Source organism: Peromyscus californicus, unplaced genomic scaffold (assembly GCF_007827085.1).
Source record: "Peromyscus californicus insignis strain IS unplaced genomic scaffold, ASM782708v3 Scaffold_9__1_contigs__length_137607984, whole genome shotgun sequence".
NCBI classification, from domain to species: Eukaryota; Metazoa; Chordata; class Mammalia; order Rodentia; family Cricetidae; genus Peromyscus; species Peromyscus californicus.
This window is the reverse complement of record NW_026294617.1, coordinates 116,334,232-116,350,723: the sequence shown is the minus strand read 5'-3', so window position 1 is coordinate 116,350,723 and position 16,492 is coordinate 116,334,232. Positions and strand designations below refer to the sequence as shown.

Genomic DNA, 16,492 nt, shown 5'->3' with positions numbered 1-16,492 from the left:
TAAATGCATAATGTGCAAATTCAGGTTTTAAAAAGTCTATTCTGCTAATGCTTCTTTCATAATTAAGCAATGGTATCCTAAAACCATTTTTATAGAATTTTATATGGGGCCATAAAATGCATAAATTAATTTTCTAAGTATAAATGCCATATTAAGGGGTAATTATAAAGGCCTGAGAGATATTATCATTAGCATACATGCTGCTTCCTTGGTTTTCTGGTGTTTAGGGAACTGTTTTACTTTCCTGGAACATCTTTTCAATATTAATAATAAAATGTATTTAAAAGTTGCAAATATACCACTATCTGTAAAACTGTTTTTACATTTTCTTTTTCTTTTCTTTTTTGTTTATCTTTTGAGAATTCCATACTACGTTTACATCATTCTCCACATTTCCTACCTCAAACTCCTCCTATATATCTCCCACTCCTTTTCAAATCCATATCCTCTTTTTCTTATACATGTGTGTGTGTGTGTGTGTGTGTGTGTATGTGTGTGTGTGTGTGTGTGTATGTGTGTGTGTGTGCACGCATGTGTGTGTGTTATGTGTATGTTATATATAGCATATATAACCTGATGAGATGATTTAATGTTGCTTATATGCAGTTAGGCTGACCTCTTAGTATTGGATAAACTTATCAGGAGGCTTGTCCCTGGAGAAGACTGATTCTCCCCTTCCCAAAAACCATTAATTATTCTGAGCTCTCAATGACTTTTATAACCTAAGGTTCCAAGACTTCCTTCCATAAGCCCCCCACAAAATAGTTCATTTTTCTTTATGGCTGAAAAAAATCCATTATGTATATAAATTTCACTGTCTTTATTCCTCTGTTGTTAGACACTTAGATTGGTTCCATAAAATAACTCTTATGAATGGTATTGCAATAAACATTCATATGCAATCATTGCTGAAGTAAGTTGATTTGGAGTGGTCTAGCTGGGTCATATGGTAAGTCTATTTTTGTGTTTTTCTAGTCAGAATGTGTTACTAGCTCAGGGTAGCCTTACATTCAAAGGCTCACTACCTCAACCTTCTGAGTGTTGGAATTATAATGTGTACCATCATACTGAGCTTCAAAATCAGCAAGGGCATAAACTTGGGAGGGAGACACTTTGTGAGAGTATAGGTAGCCGAAAGAGGAAACTGGGGGTTATTTATGATTATAATATTGTATACATACATTTAATCCTTAAATAATTAAGTTAAAATTTTCAAAAAAAAAAGTAGACCATTACAGAAAGCCACAAGTGGCCAAAATACAGAGAACAACTGTGGTGTGCCCAGCCCCAATTGATACATCTACAACACAACCCCTACACCTAAAGCTTAGGGAATATCACAGAACATCAAAGAAGAGTGGGCAGAGAGATTGTAAAGAGCCAGAAGACTAGGACAAGATATCTGCTGCAAGATACTGTCTTCTATATATGTCTGCACCCAGGAAATCTCAATGACATGGGTACCTAAACAAGATCTAAACATTGGTACTTCAAGTTGACATGCCAACATGGATGAGGCAATTTTCACAAAGCCTAACCCCTATATGAAGAATTTAATGTGCAGATCTTGTGAGAGCTAGGTAGACTGGAATGCTAAGAGTAACACTGGCAAGAATGGTCCACATCATGATTCAGAGGGAACAAAGATTCTGTCTGGAACTGGGATAAGAGTTGATCATAAGTTGGTATACATAGTGGAAAAAATATAGTTTTTCTTGATGTCCTTACAACTTCAAAATATTGCTTTTTGATTAATTATTATTCCCTTGAATCTTCACTCATTAGACTTCTCAAAAACATTTTTTATTATCAGTAGCATTCTTGAAATATGTAACCAAACTAACTCATAAGCAGGAAAGCAAAAAATAAATTATTCAAGTACTTAAAGCATTCTTATGATCACAAATAAAATGACTTAAATATATTGGAAATGGAATAAAAGAAATAATATTTTTGCTCATTCAGCATGAAGAATTGACACTCAAGCATGAATTACACGGTTTCAAAGGATGGCATCCTCAGAGGAAATTCCCTTGTTAAGTATACTTTATCACTCTACATTTTAAAGTCCTTACAGGCTGATATACTTTTCCATTTCTCTGATCTGAGTCATTTATATCCAATGCAAAAACATCTAGAGTAGAATCTGAAGAGTCCTCCATCAGAAGCCTCAGTTGTGGTCTCTATTGCTTAGTCAGACTTAATTATTTTAATGTCAAAACTTTCAGAATCTGCTTTGGATAGAGAGAGCTAGAGTATCACTCCACACTACAAATAAAATCTAAATAATCTACAAGATGGCCAATTTTCTTGGATCTATTAGAGAAAGCTAACATCAAGTGCAACAAAATTATAGTGAAATGTAAAGAAGGACCGGGGTCTCCAGAAAAGGTTTTTATAATTACTGGTTTATCTGAAGTGGGGAATTAAGCAAGGATGGGAAACACCACATAGACAAGTGTAAAGAAGTTTTAATGGATTGCATAAGCGTAAGTGTTGACTAGTATAAGATATAAGACATTAGGATCCCACAGACACAAAGACTATAAGATGCCAGGGACCTACAGACAGTGCTATGGTCTGTAACCTCACAAAGAATATTAGGGGGCAGAGACTGGCACTGCAGAAAGAATGCCTCACAGTACAAACTGAAGAGAAAACTTTCTGCCACAGTAAAGGAGCCAAATGTTCCACTCCAAACATTTAAACATTTCCTACATGTAGAAGGGAGCACAATGAATATGTTGCCACCAGCAAACGAGTCCTATAGCTGACAAAAATATAGCAGGGAAGGAAGTATTTTGCAAGAGGAGCAGAAAAATCATAAGGTTGTTCCAGAAGCTCAAAATGACTGTAAAAGATACACCTGGATACTCAGAAACTTGATCCTGCCTAAAACTTCTGCTGAATCTTACACTGTAAAAACATCCATCCTATGGCCTCACATCACTAGCAAAATGTGTCACAAATAACATGGGGTATAGCCTAAAACTAAGAAAAGAACATAAATACTAAAGAAAAACTCTGGCAACCGACATCTACACTCAGGAATAATGAGGGAGCATGACACCAGCAATACACGGAGGTTGTAAGTGTCACTGCTCAGGTATCCTGGCAGTGGGGAGCCAAGGACTAACACAAAGTCACTGTAAACACAGTGGCTTACAGCTCTGCTCCAGGGAAAGGTTTCCCCAGTGCAAGTGTAACAACTCTGCTCCAGCACAGGAGGGTTTCCCCAGTGAAGCTGTCTCTGCTCTGCTCTGCTCTGCTCCATCCCTGGTGTGTAACAACTCTGCTCTAGTGCTTCCCCAGTGAAGCTGTTACAGCTGGGCTCTGCTCTAGTGAAAGTGTCATATCATACAAACACCTCGCTCAAGAGATTTCTTGGGAAGGAAGAATCCGGGAAGGTGGCTGCCTTGGGTGAGAAACAGCAGCAAACTGAGTAAGGTACAGAGCTTATATAGAGTTTCTTGGGGGTGGGAGAGCTTTGCCGGGTGGCTTGGTATTGGTGGATGTTTGTGGTCTGATTCTGGGGCAAGCTCTGGGTTCGGTGGGATTTTGTGCACAGGAACTGGTAGTATTTCAAGATCAGGGTCCTCAGGGACTGGTGGGATTCTGTGCTCAGGGATTAATGGGATTCTGCAGCCCGACTCTGGTGCAAGCTCAGGGATTGGTGTGACTTCAAGCCCTGGTTCTGAGGTCAACTCTGTCTCAGGGTATTTTTCCTTGGCCCATTTTACCCTTCAGAGGTGAAATACAGCAACAATAAAACCCTAAACTAGCCCAATTCCTGAAAAACAGTAACAACCCTCCACATTAAGCCTTACCAGATAAAAGGGTAAGTCACTGGAGATATAAATTTTATCCATATCATTCCTTATTCTGCTACATACCATGTATGAAATCAGGTTAACAGTATTCAAAGATGGTACTCTAAGAGGTAATAGGATCATGAAGGCAATTGGGATAATTATATAAGGAAACAAGAGTTTGATCATCTTTTTCTCATTGGTCATGTGAAAGAAGAACCTCTCTGTGGTGGTATTGTGTTCCCCAAAATATTGTGCACCCTAATAAACTTATCTGGGGTCAGAGACAGAACAGCCACTAGATACAAAGGCTAGAAAATGGTGACACTCACACCTTTAATCCTAGCACTCCAGAGGTAGAAATCCCTCTGGATCTCTGTGAGTTCAAGGCCACATTGGAAACTGCCAGGCATGGTGACACACGTCTTTAATCCCAGAAAGCGAGCCTTTAATCCCAGGGAGTGGTGGTAGAAAGCAGAAAGGTATATAAGGCGTGAGGACCAGAAACTAGAAGCATTTGGTTGGTTAAGCTTTCAGGCTTCTAGCAGCACAGTTCAGCTGAGAGCCATTTGGATATGAGGACACAGAAGCTTCCAATCTGAGGAAACAAGATCAGCTGAGAAGTTGGCCAGGAGAAGTTAGCTGTGGCCTGTTCTGTATCTCTGATCTTCCAGCTTCACCCCAATACCTGGCTCACAGGTTTGATTTTATTAATAAGAATTTTTAAGATTCATGCTACACCTTGCCATATACAACCTCCTGGTCTTGAACTTCCTAGCTTCCAGAACTATGACAAATAAATTTCTGCTCTTCATAAATTATCCAGCCTTTCCTTTCCTGTTACAGTAGCAGAAAACAGAGTAAAGGAGAAAATATGGGCTAGAAGCTGAATGTTCTGGAATAAATAGTGAGATGTGGAAGTGGCTTTCATACTACACAATAGGAACTAGAAGAGCAGGCTAGGAAAGGTCTAGATTGCCACAACAATGGATTAAAAAGAAGAGCCGCAAAGCTACACAGAGAAACCCTGTCTCGAAAAACCAAAAAAAAAAAAAAAAAAAAAGAGCAAAACTATGAGAGGAGTGGAAAGTTTCTACAAGATTTCTTAAGTGGTCAGGACTGGGGGTGATAGTAGAAAACTTTACCTGTGGGTCATCTGCTGAGGTCCTGGGAGGGAATGAGTAACAAGGGAGTAGAAGCTGGATAAATGCCATTTCTCTCACAAGGAACAGGGTGGAATTGAACTTGTGTCCTAGTACTTAACGAAATAAGGAAGTGAAGAGGCATAAAGCAGACTATCCATCTAAACAGCAAGGCATCCATGTTTCTGTGAGGCCACATTTAGCCACACAGAGAGGAAAGAAATGATTTAAATGCAAAAGTATAGTGAAAGGGGAAGCATAATTTAAAGAACTGGAAAATTTGCAGACTTCCCATATAGAATTAAAAGGAGTAACTTTAGAAGAAACCAACCATGTCTATAAAAGTGCTAGGTTTGCACTTCTAGCCTTGAGAATTGAAGGTCAATAAATTTTGATGTCTAAGTCACTGTGTCTGGCATTTGGTATAGTGGCCATAGAAAAATAATGCACAGCTGAACTTTCCTTCTCAACACAGGCCTGCAGTAAGGAGAGGATGAACAAAAGAAGCCCAGGGAAAAGGACTGAGAAAGTGTGGTTCCTTAACAAGGAATCCTGAAGTAGACAAAGCCTCAGGTTCAACCCTCAATATTGGTGAAAGAAAACCAGAATAAGAGAGCCATAAAGTAGAGATCTAAACAGAGAATTCTCAATAGAAGAATCTCAAATGGATGAAATATATTTAAGGAATTGCTCAGCATCCGTAGTCATCAGGGAAATGTAAACCAAAACAACTCTGAGATACCATCTTACACCTATCAGAATGACTAAGATCAAAAAACTCTGATGACAGCTTATGTGAGAGGGGATGTGCAAGGGGAACACTCCTTGACTGCTGATGAGAGTGCAAACTTATACAGCCACTTTGGAAATCAGTATGTCGACTTCTCAGAAAATTGGGAATCAATCTACCTCAAGACCCAATGATACCACTCTTGGGCATATACCCAAGGCATGCTTAATCATATCACAAGGACACTTGCTCAACTAAGTTCATTGGCATATTATTTGTAATAGCCAGAACCTAGAAGCAACCTAGATGCCCCTCAACCAAAGAAATGATTAAGAAAATGTGATACATATATACAATGGAGTACTATTCAGCTATAAAAAACAATGACATCATGAAATTTGCAGGCAAATGTATGGAACTAGAAAGAATCATCCTGAGTGAGGTAACTCAGACTCAGAAAGACAAACATGGTATGTACTCACTCATAAGTGGATACTAAATGTAAAGCAAAGGATACTCAGACTACAACCCACAGCACCAGAGAAGCTAGGAAACAAAGAGGACCCTAAGAGGGATGCATGGATCACTTTGGGAAGAGGAAACAGATGAGATCCCAATGAGTAAACAGGAAATGGGGGGGGGGAGAGGGGACAGGATAGGGGATGAGAACATGAGGGAACAATATGATCGAGCAGAGGAAGGGACAGAGTGAGAGAGGTATGAAAGAGATATCTTGATAGAGGGAGACATTACGAGGTAAGGGAGAAACCTGGTTCTAGGGAAGTTCCCAGGAATCCAGAAGGATGACCCCAGTCTAGACTTCTAGCAGTAGTGAAGAGGGTGACTGAACTGGCCTATCCTGGTGATCAGATTGGTGACTACCCTAAGTGTCATCATAGAGCCTTCATCCAGTCACTGATGGAGGCAGATGCAGAGATCCACAGCCAAGCTCCAGGCCAAGCTCCAGAAGTCCAGTTGAAAAGAGGGAAGAGGGATTATATGAACAGGGGTGGGGGGCGGGGGGGCCAAGCTCAAGATGGGGAAATCTACAGAGACAACTGAACCAAGCTCACAGGAACTCACAAAATTTAGACCAACAGCTGTGGAACCTGCATGGGACCAGACTAGGCCCTCTGCATACAGGAGACAGTTGTGTAGCTTGGTCTGTTTGAGGAGCCCCTGGCCGTGGGATCAGGATCTATCCCTGGTGCATGAGCTGGCTTTCTGGAGCCCATTACCTAAGGTGGGACACCTTGCTCACCCTTGATGCAGCCAGAAGGGCTTGGTCCTTCCTCAACTGAATGTACCAGGCTTTGCTGACTCCCCATGGGAGGCCTTACCCTTTGGGAGGAGGTAATGGGAGGGTGGGTCGGGGAGGGGGAGAAGCTGGGGGTGAGCAGAAGGAGGGATGAGAGGAGGATCTGTAGTTGGTATGTAAAATGAATAAAAAATTTTAACAAAAAAGAAAAGAAAAAAAAGAGTAACTCCAGGGTTAAAAAATAATAAAAGGCTTAAAGTAACTTTTAAAAAGATAAAGCTCAAAATTCCTTAATTCTTTAAAAGCTAAATAATTATAGATATAACTTTGATGTTACAAACCAGAAAACTTTCCTGAGCCACCATTTTCTTCTTTTAGAAGAATATATATGGTATGAATATATATACATATATATTCATTCATTTATACTTATCATTCATATATATTATATATTCATTTATACTTATTCATATATATGACAAAGACATTATGAGATCAAAGAAAACAAGATGCATCTTTACAAAGACAGCAGTCTAGTAAGACAAAACTATGAGACGATTAAAAACCATAACATACAGAGACTAGAAGGAGGGTTCAGTTGTTAAAAACATCTGCTTCTCTTGCAGAGGACTCAGGCTTTGCTCCCAGCACCCAAGCTAGCGAACTCACAACTACCTGGACCTCCAGAACTTGTGGATCCAACTCCCTCTTCCGGCCTCTTTGAACATTCCCACACACCTGGCAAACATGCACACACACATACACACACGAGAGAGAGAGAGAGAGAGAGAGAGAGAGAGAGAGAGAGAGAGAGAGAGGAGAGAGAGAGAGAGAGAGAGAGAGAGAGAGAGAGAGAGAGAGAGAGAGCGCGATGGGGAAAGGGAGAGGAAGAGAATAAATCTTTACAAATAAAAACATAACATGCTACACCTCTCTTGGTCTGGCTAAGAAAGCAGAGCTACCAAAAGTATTACAGAAGAACACTTTTTTTTATCAGTAACAATAACTTTATTTTCTAACAGGTAATTTTTCTAGTGCTTCAGTATTTTCCTCTCAGAAAACACAAGTTTTAGAACTGGATCACTTGGCCCTTTCTCTTCTTGTCTCCTCCCAGTTCAAAATGCTTGCACCTCTAAATGGCCAGCATCCTCTTGGATCTGCAGTTGGGCTCGACACACTCAAACCTGAGCACAATCTTCTTTGTGGTTTTGGCCTTCTTTCGGAAAATTGGCTTTGTCTGCCCACCATAACCACTCTGCTTCCGATCATAGCACTGCTTTCCTTGGGCGTACAGGGAATCCTTGCCCTTCTTATACTGGGTCACTTTGTGAGGCTGATGCTTGCCACATTTCTTACAGAAAGTCCTCTGGGTTTTAGGTACATTGACCATCTTTGCAGTAGAGGTGTCTATGCGATGAAAACGAGGGACCCGGCGTCCGAGATCGCCGCTTCAACCACACAAGCCCAGAAGAGCAAATTTTTATGTAGAATTTAAGAAAATCTGGAAAGTCTAGTCGGAGCTAAAAGGATGGCCCTATCAAGTTTATCCTAAAACAAAGGAGTTGGTGAAAAAGCCAGAACTCATGGGAAATGCTGGGAAACTGCCATAGATATTAAATGGCAGTGTGAGGGAAATCCCTAATATCACCACAGTGATGATAGCACCATGGCATCCCTTGAGAATGACTCCCAATTTATTTCCTCCTGAGTGCCATGTGACATGCTATCACTGTAAACATCCAACTTCAAGCCACTCACTGAACAGAATTCTGGAAAATGTATTTTTCAGTTATATCAGAAAATACTGGTGGCACTAAGGCCACCATATACAATCCAGGAAAATCGAGTATTTTAAGTAATTGTTTTCTTTTGGATATGATTTATTATGTCATTCCTCCCCTGAGGTTGTAAAGACGCTGCTACTCGTTGATGTGTACAAATCTCAACAACTCTCAAGTCATGATTTATCAAACACTTCCTACAAGTCAGGCGTAGGCTAAGCATTGTAGGCATATTATCTTAGTGTGAAGCTAGACACTATTGTTTCTGCATTATATATGATATAATTGATGAATGGGTAGCTTACTTATGACCACCAAATGTCTAATGAATCTGAATTTGAACTCAGGTCAGTGTTAGTCCAGAATGGATTCTCTTGGTAACAGCATGTTTCAGGGTTATGTAGACTTAATAAAACAAAATCAGCTTAGGTCTCACCATGTGTTCCTGGAGGAATTTTTAAGAGAACAAAAAACATATAAATTATGAAAATATTATATAAACCACAATTAGAAAAACTCATAAATGAGGTGGTAAAACAATAATAATAAAAATGAAGCAAAAACTACTTTAGAAGTAAAAATATAAATGTGAAAGAACATGAATAGATATCATATAAAAATATCCTAAGATAAAAATAAGGACCATTTTTTTAATTAAAACGAAAAAGAATCCAGAGCAAAATAGCAAAAAGAAACAAACAAAGATCAGAGTTCAAATGTGAAGAAAATAAGTTCATTAGTCAGTTTTCCATTTATGTAATACAATATCTGAGACAATTTATGGGAAAGACTTCTGAACCCCAGTTCTGAGGTCCCAGTGTAAAGCTGCGTACAAAGGATGAGTCCACACAGAAAATGGGACAAACAGACAAGTGATGGCAAGTTTTCACTGTCAGCTTGACAGAATCTAGGATCACCTGGGAGATGGCCTCTGGGCATACCTATGGGGACTGTATTGATTATGTTCACAGATGCGGGAAGACCCACTGTGATAATTTGAATGTGACTGGCCCCCATAATTCCATAGGGAGTGGCACTATTAGGAGGTGTGGCTTTTTGGAGTTGGGTATGGCCGTGTTGGAGGAAGTGTGTCATGGTGGGGGTGGGCTTTGAGGTTTCCTAGGCTCAGGATACCACCCAGTGAGTCAGTCAAATTCCTGTTGCCTGAATGATGTAGGACTCTCAGCTATTCCTCTAGTACCACATCTTCCTACATGGCACCATGCTCTCCACCATGATGGTAATGTACTGAACCTCTGAAACTGTAAGCAAGCCACCCCAATTAAATGTTTTCCTTCAGAATAGTTACCATGGTCAAGGTGCCTCTTCTCAGCAATAGAAAACCCTAACTAAGACGAGACACCCACTCTCTGTGAGTGTCACTATTCCATGACTGAGATCCTGAACTGTGTAAATGGAGAGAGGTAACTGAGCAGAAGCAAGACTTCATCCTTCTGCTTCCTAATTATGGGTGGGATGTGATCCTGTCCACATTTATGTTGCATTGATTTCCAAATTATGATAAACTATACTTTCAATGTAACACAAAGTAAACCCTTTCTTTCAAGTTATTTTTCTCAAAATATCACAGCAACAGAAAATGAAATTTAGATAGCAGAACTATTCAGCCATTTAAAAAAAATGAAATTCTGTCATCTATGACACTGTAGATAGCCTGAAGGACATTACATTAAAGGGAATAACCTGAGTAAAGAAAGACAAGCACTATATGATCTTGCTTGTGTATAAAATTTAATTTTGCAATCCTGAAGAAGTACTAAACAGCAAGGTAGTTACCAAGGGCTGGGAACATTGGTGGCAATGGATTGGAAAGATGTTAATCAAATAATAAAACTTTCATTAGACAGGAAAAATAAGGTTAAGAAATTCATCATAAAATATGTGACAAGAATTAATAATATATTGAATTCCTGAAAAATGCTGAGTAGATAAGTGTTCTAACCATAGGAAGTAATAACTATAAGACGTTATTCAGATGCTAATCAACTATATTTAGTCATTCCACAATGTAAATACATCCCTCAAAACACTGTATTATACCCTGAAATGTAGATGGTTATGATGGTCAGTGTAAAACCAGAGAAGCTTGTGATAGAAGTCAGAGAAATCTGAAATGTGCAATAACTTGGGGCTGAGGTGTCATTACCAAACTCAAGCTGGAGTGGTCACATGAAGAGCTAAGTCTTCCATAGGGAAAAGAGGTTCTTAGCTAGTTCCAGGAAGAGACAGAGCTCACCTACAACTACAAGGGCCAGCCCCATGTCAAACTCTCTGAATGAACTATTGTCCTGAACCTCTGAAAGGAACATGCTTTTGTCAAGAGCTTTCTTTGAGCCTAATTATACCCTATAATCCACCTGAGCTGTGCTGTGCCCACATGTTGGAAACTGGAAATAATAAATGAGTGTGTTGTTAAGATAGTGAATTTGTGGCAGTCTGTTATTGTAGAGAAAATTAATACAGCCCCTGTTGGTCAGATCATGCATGCCACTACAATCCATTCTCTATTTGAATGCCAGACGGCAGTTCCTCAATTTTGCACCCATGTTCGTTCTTTCTGCAACCACTTCAGAGCACCTTAAGCCAAATCAGGAAAGTTGCCTTCCTTGTTCCTTCAGGAGTATTTGCCATTATATACTGGGAAACTGTCCTAGGCCCCATTTCCCCCACTGGCCTAAAGCTACACAACAGAAAGTTAAAGTTTTAGTATTCAATGTAGTTCAGACAATGCTTGACCCATAAAAAGTTAGATCAAATTTTAAGTAATGCAATGATTAAAAACTACTAGAAGTCACGGGGAAAGCCTTTTTTATTGTTTTGTCTTGTTTTGTTTCTTAAGACAGGACCTCACTCTATTACAGTCTAGCTTCAAACTCATGGCAATCCTCCTGCCTCAGCCTCTGAGAGCCAGCACTACAAGTGTGAGCTACTATGCCAAGCTCAGGAGCAAAATGAAACAGTAAGTTTTTAACTCAATCTAATTTTTCAAAATTGGTGATGTAATTTATTCTGCCTTCAAAACAGACACTATATCTTTGCATTTACTATATTCTTTATCACAATTCTTTTTTTTTTTTTTTTTTTTTTTTTTTTTTTTTTTTTTTTTTTTTTTTTTTTTGGTTTTTCGAGACAGGGTTTCTCTGTGTAGCTTTGCGCCTTTCCTGGAACTCGCTTTGGAGACCAGGCTGGCCTCGAACTCACAGAGATCCGCCTGGCTCTGCCTCCCGAGTGCTGAGATTAAAGGCGTGCGCCACCACCGCCCGGCTCCACAATTCTTATATGTGGTGCTGGCTGGGAAGCAAACTCTAGGTTTATAAAAATTAAGAAAGTATTCTACAGTGAGCTATACTTCCAGACCAGATTTGGACTAATTAAATTACATTAAAAGTGTCTGACAGTATTTTGTTTTGTTTCATCGGCTACATGTTTCTGTTCTAAGTAGAGAATATCAAATTCAAGATCTCCTTTTAGCTCCCTCAAAACATTACTCAGGCTCTAGCTAACTCTTCAGTAAAGCTTCTCAATCCAGGATTTGTCAGGATGTTGCACATGTTGCCATGGAAATTAGATATATTTCCATCCAAATGTCAAATGTGGCAAAGATCAGGTCTTTCATGACTTGCCTGACAAGACCACTAAGAGGGAGAAATCTCAAAAGGATCTATAAAAATGGAACCATATTTGAAAACTAAAAGACAATATATATGGCTATTACTCATAAGACTTGTCAAAACCAAATTTTAACTATATGAATTTTTTTTTGGTTTTTCAAGAAAGAGTTTCTCTGTGTAACAAACTGTCCTGGAACTCACTTTGCAGACCAGGTTGGCCTCAAACTCACAGAGATCCACCTGCCTCTGCCTCTGCCTCCGAGTGCTAGGATTAAAGACGGACACCACCACTGCCCAGCTATGAATTATTTTTTAAGAATAAAATGCATGCTAGTCAAAGAACAATTTTTCAGTTTTGTTATTTTTGGAAGCCAAGACTTGTCAAATGTCAAATATGTAAATATGGTACTCATATATTAAATTTAAAAAAATAATAACTATTTAGATACATGACATTTTGATTATCATTTAAAGAATTTAAAAGCTTAAAAGGCAACTAATTTTTTTTATAAATATAAATAACTGAAATTACTATTTCTCCATTTTAATTATGTCCATGAAGATCAATGAATAAAAACATAGATGGAAACATATACCATGCATGCATTTATCCCAAATAGCACCAAGTCAAATCACTGAATCTTATTTGAATATCTCAGTGTGACTGCATTAATATTCATACTAAATTGAAAAAAAGAAGACTGAGTCAGTACACTTTCAGAAACAAAAGGAAACCAGACTACTAACAAGTAAGAGAGAACTTTGACCAAAGATCCACATGTTCCTTCCTTACTGCGTGAGGAACACGACACAGATATTAGTCTATCATTAATTGAATCTCTATCATGAAGATAGTAGCAGAATTCATGTACTAGCTGATTCAACACCATGCTTATTTTCATTTAATCTGATAATAGGGTATATGGCATAGAAATCAACTACTTTCAGGATATAAGTAAAATATTCTTCTATTTATTGTATTTTCTTATATTTTATTAAATTTATTAACAATTTCATATATATATACATATATTCTTATTAACATCATTCCCACCATCTCTAATCTCCCTCCCACCCCTATGACCCAATACCCCTTCTGTAAGAGTTTGTAACACGAATCTTAAAAAGTCTTATTAATAAAAATACTCTTTGCCTTTCTCCCAGAATCTATTAGTAGCCAATAGTTCCTCAGGAAGGGATAGCCACATGGGCTTCCTCCAGATCTATGACTGCCAACATCTGGTGCAAACAGCTGGTGCTGCTCTGAAATCATGACTGTACAGCTATATCACACCCAGAAGATAGAATTTTTAATAATCCAAAAAAAATAATAGGGCAGCAAGATGGCTTAGCAGGAATGGGCATCTACCATCAAGGCTGACAACCTAAGTTCAATTCCTGAAATCCACATGGTAGATGGAAAGAATGGGTTCCTGCAAGGTGTCCTCTGACATGTGGACACAAACACACACACACATACACAGATTTAAAAATGTAATAAAAATTTTAGATAATACTGTAGTCTACAGAAATTTTACTTGACCTGTATTATAAAAGGCCCCTCACACTTCTGATTTCTCCAGAGACTATTCTCCTTTGACTAGATTTACAGATGTTAGGTTGGTTGAGAAGTATCAAGAGACAGAAGTTAGACAGCAAGACATGAAAGATGGTGACACAAACTCTATTAACTTCGCTGAATTTTATTGTATAACTTTTTTATTTCTACTTTTTGTTGTTTGTTTTGAAAGAGAAAGAGCATGGAATTGGGTGGGTAGGGAGGTGAGGAGCATTTAGGAAGAGTTTGGAGATGGAAAAAAATCATCAAAATAAATTTGTCAAATTGAGGGGCATTTTAGTTTTTTATGAATAATTCTAATCAATTTTTTATTAATGTGCCAGGTGTGGTATGGCACATCTGTAATCTTAGCACTTGGGACACAGAATGGCAAGATAAGGTGATCATGAGCATCTGAACTTAGCTGTATGAAAAGTTCAAGGCCAACCTGAGCTACTTGTGATGTCTAAAATAATAATTTTTAAAACATTTATTAATTAATGTGATTTGTTGCATGAAAATAATCCAGGATCCACAACAGATTGGATAAAAGGAAAATTTACTATGTAACATGGACAACATAAGCTCAAAGAGAAGAATAAAAAATGTTTTATAATCTAAATCATGTAGTGGCTCCATGAGTAACTTCATAATATACTGCCCTGGCCTGACTATAAAATCTTTGCACAGTTAGCCACCAATCATTAGTAGAAGCACAGGTTCTTAGTCTAAGTCAACAATGACAAATAAATGCATTTCTCATTCTACTAGGAATGCCTGGGTTACATTCGCTTGTTTGGAGAATGTTAGATACTACATGTGATAATTTTTGATTTATGAGTAAAAGGTCTCCAGGTCAATAAATGACTTTCAAAGTTGCTGCAATTGGATTTAGCTAATTTGGCCTGCTTCAACAAAAATCCCGTATTGTTAAATGGAATCCTTTGCATTATGGAAAAACATGTACACTCCCTGACATGGAGCCAGCACCTTAGCAAACTTCTTGTAACTCCCAGGACATCGCCCTGTAGATCGAACGTGCCTCTTGGGATGAGGATTTTTTGCACAGGATTGCTTTTGAGCTTTATAGAATAACCTTGGGAGAGTTGGCCTCAGCCTCAGAATGCTGCAGGGCATGAGACAGGCTCAGAAGTTCTGTGTGAATGAAGGCAACACCATCTGTAATGCCCTGTATTGGGAGCTGTCACTTCCTGAGGAAATACTCAGAACTGAATTTTTCCGTATTTAACCCTGACACACTGAAGCAATAACATCAACAAAACTTCAAAGAACACAAGATCACAAGAAACAGCCAAGAAAAGTGTCAGTAGTAGAAAATGTGGCATGTGCTCTTGAACACAATTCATTAATTTAAAAGTAATCAATGAAAGTTTCTATAGGTAACAGTAATAAAATAATAGATGCAGTGCTATTTTGAATGCTATGTTATTTTTCATGTATCTCAGCATAAATATTAGGAATTTCATCTTACTTATTGTTACATTATTATCCTTATATCTTATTGAAATTAAATGGCAGAATAACAGATTAAAGCAAATAAAAGTTTCCAATTTTTTGTTTAGATGGCATTTACTATATTCTTTTTCTGTGGCATGCCCAAGACTTTACCATCACGAGTCAAACTGAGCACCTAATTCCAAGTAGCAAAACCACATGTTTTTGATAGTCACTATTTAAGAAGACCAGTTATACAGGATCACAGAGTTCAAAATCATGATTTCTGTGATTTGTCATTAATCTGTGTTTATGGTTTTCTTGTCAGCTAGCATGCATTGATAAAATCTGAGGGTCCCTGTGTGTCCTCGGGACCATATGCCAAAATAACGAAAGTTCTTAAAAGTGTAATGGCCCATCTTGTAGCTATCAGAGCAAAAAATGACATGCTATATTGTTAACATCAAAGAGTTTTGCTGCTTTTGTTCCTAGCAGCCTAAAGAATGGACATTCAAACAGGCAGGATAACCACAGCCCAGTTTAGACTGCTTTCAGATTTCAAATGAAAACAGCTTCAGCAAAAGTTATTTTAAAAACACTAGCATAGCATTCAATTTCCTGAGCTTTCCCTTACCACCTAGATAAAAATTTATTGCTATAAATATGTTTAAAAGGAAGAAGAATCTATACAACTTAAATTTATACTTTACAGAGGATTATAGAACACAATTGGATTTCGAATTAAGAATTTTCCCCATAAATCTCTTTGATTGTTTTAAATTTCATTCAAGTATTTATTGCCACCTCTTTAATGTATAAAGATGAAGTATTTGAACATCTATTTTTCTTTCCAACATAACAAGAATATACAAATGTAATGATTTGTAACTCAGGCTAAGAATCTATAGCTAGACAGGGTCTAGAAGAGACTCCATGCTATTATGCTGCTGAGTGGGCATAGTATTAAACTATGACTTATCATGACTTATGCTAATGGCCTACCATTATACTCATAGATCAGTGAATCTCTCATCCCTCCTCTGATAAGTTTCTATTTTGTAATATGATTAATACATATAGCCAAGGTGCAGAGAATGAGAAACTGCAGAATATTCAGCCTTAAAGGA

At 38.1% G+C, this 16,492-nt stretch overlaps 1 protein-coding gene and 1 pseudogene across 1 annotated transcript in view; both read right to left on the bottom strand.

Moving 5' to 3' along the window:
• The window catches only part of Stpg2 (sperm tail PG-rich repeat containing 2), a 432,046-nt gene that overhangs the window by 284,272 nt on the left and 131,282 nt on the right, over window positions 1–16,492 (bottom strand). The window lies entirely within an intron of this gene.
• Window positions 8,009–8,381, bottom strand: LOC128106318 (60S ribosomal protein L36a-like; annotated as a pseudogene).